This window comes from Cryptomeria japonica, chromosome 7, assembly GCF_030272615.1.
Source record: "Cryptomeria japonica chromosome 7, Sugi_1.0, whole genome shotgun sequence".
Classification (NCBI taxonomy): Eukaryota; Viridiplantae; Streptophyta; class Pinopsida; order Cupressales; family Cupressaceae; genus Cryptomeria; species Cryptomeria japonica.
The window spans coordinates 321014562-321020339 of NC_081411.1; positions in this window are offsets into that span (position 1 = coordinate 321014562).

Sequence of the window (5778 nt, forward strand, 5' to 3'; positions counted from 1 at the left end):
TTTCTTTCACACACAGCCGCCTCCTTCCCATGAATTCCCGGAATGAAAAATAAAGATTTTAATTAACCTAAACCTTTTAGGTTCCCCAAAAATATTTTCCTCTTCCATAATAATAATAATCCCCTTTCAAACAAAAAATGCATTATTCTAAAAACAACACTTTCCCTTTTCTTTTATTCTTTTCTCATGCCCAATTAAATAACTTTCTAAAAACAATATTTAGGAAAGTAATTGAACTTATTTTATTTATTTCCAATTTATTTTTAAAAACAATCTAGAGTACAATAAATACATTTAATTTTATTTATTTACCCCTAATGTTTAAATAAAACTATATTTCTAACTTAATGCAAATTGCTACTTGATTTAAGCACTTTATTTAGTTAATGAAATTCATCGTCGCTAAAGCATTTATACTTGATAAATTAAATATGCTAACTATAATGTGACGTCATGAACTAAAATAATTAAATCACATCTACTAGGGCACACAAACTGAGAAAACCCAAACAAGGACTCTGAAAAAGTCAGACCAACCAACTCGACGACTAAATAAAATAGAAGGAATGACTAACTAACAACATTCACCGAGTGTAACTCAAGTATGATTAGGGTGAACCACTATCTCCTCCACTCCCATCAGAACAAATAAGACACGCTCAAACCTGTGTAGCCAGGTGGAGATGATACCCTATACCTACCCGGTACTTGTACCTATAATGACCTACATCATTGAACCACATATGCATATATACGAATATAGAATACATGGCACGCACATCGATGAAGGAGAATTGCGACGTTCCTTGTCTCACTAGAGTGAGTGAATAAAAATCATCCCCTCGCATCTAATACACTTGCAGACACGCAACATATAATTACACATTGCATAGATAAAGTAAAGTGTCTTTAAATAACACTAATCCATAAATTATCACCATTCACAAGTACCGAAATACTGAAAATACAGTAAGCATCTCATATTCAGATAAAGCATGAAATAAAGTTATATAAGTCTGAATAACACATAATGGTAATGTCTCCATTGAAAGTAAACAATAATAAAATAAGAGTCTAATGAGCTAAATCGAGGAGGGGTACTACAGAATTAGTAAGATCATGTCTAAAATTTCCTATATTATAGATAGAGAATTCTCATTAACTAGAGGCTAGTTCTAGATTTGCTACCATTTTCTCCAAAGACCATCAAATGAAGAAAACATATTTAAAAATATTAGATGTGAATCAATTCATTTATATTATCCAAAGAAAAAAATAACTGTATATCAATAAATCTCTAATAAATTTGAACTAGAGAAACTATAATTGTCATTAGTAATGATCAATGGATAAGGAAAGGATATGGTTGAATGTTGCAGCATTCTATTTTTAGAATTTGTGTAGGTCAGAAGAGTCCATTAAAGCTAGGATCCTTCAGGACTAGTAGGGTGTATAATTGTGATAGGTTGAAGAAAACAAGTGTACCATACTTGGACCTACAATGGACTTGTAACCAAGTGGGCTAGAGATCATGGTTAGAGCATCCCAACAAAATCATGGGATTTCATAGGTTCAATAGAGAACATTGAATATTAATGATAAAATTTGGATATTGTGTATGTTGAAACTATTAATGGTAGGAATTAAGGGGGAGTGTTTGAAGAAAGTAATTTCTCTCACGTTTCCTCCACATAGGCAGTCGGTTGAAACTGAATTGTAAAGTCCATTCTCAGGTTTCCTAAAAGTCTACTTTGCTATCCTCCACATCTTAAACTTGTTGTCCATGTCTTCCTTGTTGGATTGTAGTGTTCTATATCTATTTTATCTTCTAAGTCTTAGTTCTAGTTAAATCCTCTATAAAGAGGCAATTTTTTTAGTATGATTTCAATAATCAATAAAATTTATTCATTATCTCTTGTATATAGTTGTTATTTTTATTTTTCCTATAAATAAATTAAAATAGACCATTAAGCTTGTGTTGTTGTGTGACTGTAGTAGGTACAACAAAAAAAATAGCTTTTTCTCACAAACATGCATAATAGTCTCTCATAATCTTGGGCCCTCCCATGAAGGAGTTAATCCCAGACTAGCTCTCATACCATATTGATGTGCAAAACCTTTTGTTACTAATCTAGCCTTATGCTTATCAATTTCACCTTGTGCATTAAATTTTGTTTTATAAACCCATTTGACACCAATACAATCCTTAGCTTCAAATAAATCAACTAGATCACATGTTTGATTCCTCTCAATAGAATCAATTCCTTTATTTATAGCTTTTACCCAATGCTCCTCCTTAACTACTTCTTCAAAACACATAGAATCATGAGAGAATAAAGAAAAATTTGAGCATAAATCCAAATTTTCTTCTCATTGATCATTATTTCTTTCAAACTTCTCATTTTCTTACCTTTTAATGAGGCAAGTGTAGGATTTGACTCATTATTTACATCTGGACTGCGATGCTTTGCATAGTAGACTCTTAGAAATATAAGAATGAACTTGCAGTTTAGTTTCAACTCACTACCTATGTGGAGAAAATGTGGGAGAAATTACTTCTTCCAACACTCCCCCTTAATTTCTACCATTAATAGTTTGGACATCAACAATATCCAATTTTTTTCTTTAATATTCAAAGTTCTTTATTGAACCTAGGAACTCCCATGATTTTGTTGGGATGCTCTAACCATAAGCTCTAATACCAACTTCAAGCAAAATAAAACTAAAAGTATATAAAACAGGCAAAGAATTTTTTTTATTGATTATTGAAATCATAGAGAAAACAGTGCCTCTTTATAGAGGATTTAACTAGAACTAAGACTTAGAAGACCAAATAGAGATAGAACACTATAATCCAACAAAATGAAGATGTGGACAACAAGTTTAAGATGTGGAGGACAACATAGTAGACTTTTATGAAGCATGAGAATGAACTTGTAGTTCAATTTCAATTGTCTACCTATGTGGAGGAAACCTAGGATAAATTACTTTCTTACAACATTTCAAACTACTTCTAGTACTATTCTATAAAAGGATTAGCCAAGTAGCTTGACAGAGGCCACTATCTCAAGTATTGGAGTGCACACGTCCATAAAAATAAATTGCATTGTGTTTTTCTTTACACAAGTCCTTGAGACCCATTCTTGAACTATCATATGTAATCATGGATTTGTCTTTTATTCATGTGACTACTTTCTTTGAATATTATTTGAATATTTATTCTGAGGTTTTCTTTGTCAAGAGAACTCCTTTCATTTTTTTAATACGTAAAGCAATATCATTGGAATTTCCCCAACCTCATGGGACCTAATCTTTCACCATAATGATTTAAAAGGAGACATAAATCTTTTTTCTATTTCTTGTGAAATTGTTAGTTTAACCTTTTGAATGGTTATGGAGCATCATCTTTGATTTTGAACCCCTTTTAGTATTGACTTTAATTGAATGACCTATTTTGTAGGCCCATTGCCATGTCATCTCTTTCGTTGGCCAATGGTGCATTTATTTAACAAAACAATTATTGACAATATTTGAAATGTCCTAGGCCATTGGGGCAAGGATAAATTGGTAGAGGTTGTGGTTCATTTCCTTGTCGATATGCCATATTTCAATTTGACTATGCTAATTTTCATTATTTTTGCATTAGATTTTGTTATGGTTAATACACAACATTAATGGAAGCTTTCAAAAGCTCTTATTGGGCCCACACTTGCCACATCAATTCCTATCAAATGGTGTAACTTTCAACTACTAAGAAGCTTTGGCTGGTACATTGACAAGGGGCCAATGGTTCTAAATATTACATATGTTTTGAACATGTCATGGACCAAACTGCTATGTCACATTAACATCTTCGAATGGGACGTCAATAATTACTAACAACATCGTGGTCTCCTATATGTTGCACAATCTGTTGATACAAAGTCTTAGCTCGATTTTATGATGATGCATTCCTCTGAATTTTGACACAATTTTATTTGCTCCCACATTGATGGTGTTCCTCTATTTTCATCATATGTTAGGTAGGCTATAAAAACCATATGGTTTTCTCTTCATTACACTTAAAACAAAGATTCAAAATAGACACAATAATATCAATGACTCTGAAATATGTTTATACATATTGAACCTGAAAATATTATTCCTTTTCATTCAAAATTCATACGCAAAATATGAAATGAAAACTTTACTACCACCTTCTAATCTGAACATAAAAGAACTTGCACCCATGCACTTTATACACTTTTAGCTCGTACCAAACATAAACTCCAACTTGATTTTACCTTTGCCTTCCACAACTATAAAGTCAGAAAAGTTTGTGACAAATTCACTACCATGACTAAACCTGTCATTGTCATTGAATATTGTACTAACTACAAAACTGCCACTGTTCTCGTTGAAAACAAAGTAAAACTATCTATGGCTTTTCGTGGCCCGCTCCCTTGGAAATGAATATATGGTTCAATTGATTGCGTGGTCAAAATACTTCTCCTTGACAAGGGCCGACATCAGCAGAATGCTAAAAAGTTGACAGCAGGATCACCTTACGCAGGGCCCTACGCCAGCATAACAACTAGCGCAGAGCAGAGTTGATTCAACATCAACATTTGAAACTACTGAGAGTGAATATCCATTGCTTGATGCGTGGTTTAAGAGATGTAGGGAGAGAGAGAGCGTCAAGAAAATTCTTCCCTCCTCGGATTCTTGAAGTGGGCTTCAATGTCAGGAAGAGATTTGTTGTAGATTAAATTGCAAGCAATTTATCTGGAATAGACTGTATTTGTTAAGTTGTTCAAGTAGCTAGTTTGTCTAACAGCGTTAAGCTATCAAGCTGTCCGGAAGAGTATCGATGGCATCCGTGAAATTACTGTTGAACTTATAGATTATTGGATCTCTTCTCAACATCAATAAAAGATCATACTATTTTCATTAATCTATATTTGTAACTAATCGTGAATTCAAGTTTTCTTAAACCTTCTGTTAATATTTTGAAAGTAGTTGTATTGGAATTCTACAATATTTATGTGACTCTACGGGGTCACTCCAACAATGATAAAAGCCTTGCCATTTTTCGTTTTGAATCGTTAGTTTCCTCTTTCTGTGCTTTATTTTTTATTAAATTCTAATAAAAGGATCGAAACCAATGTAAATTGAACATGTTCATTGACCCTAGAGAGAGAATTGGAATCTGGACTGCGATGGGAGCGTCTGTATTCCGTCGCCGAGCTAGGGCAATCGTGCCCTAGCTCCTCCTTGCTGTGCCTGTATCTGCGTAGGGGGGGTGTTCGTTCGCGTGGGCTGGGGGGGAGCCGTTTTTTGCTATCGAAGGTTTTGTTACCTCTTTTTTTGGCCGCCGATCTATGCTGGGACGGGATTGTTTGGGCGGTGCATGCGTGCGGGAGCTGTGCGTCTGTGATTGACGCTTTTGGTCTCTTTTTTTCTGATTGCGGACTTGTGTAACGTCTGCGATTTGGTTGCAGCGCTGTTGTGACGGGTCGGGGCTGTGTTGGGCCCGGACTGATCCCATTGCTGTGGGGTCTCCAGGGTTGAGAGGGCTAATGGCTAAAGGGGAGCCGCCTAGGGCGGTGCCTGGTTCAAATTCTCAAGAAGCAGTGGGTATGAATTTGCCAGGTCAAGAAGCAAGGGTTTTTGAAAATGCCCTCTTCTCTCAGAATACAGGGGCTACGGATCCAGGCTCGCCTATGGGATCTCGAATCACGAAGATTAACGGATGTCTTGAAAGGTGCAAAGATAGACCCAAACTGGTAATTCCCTTTG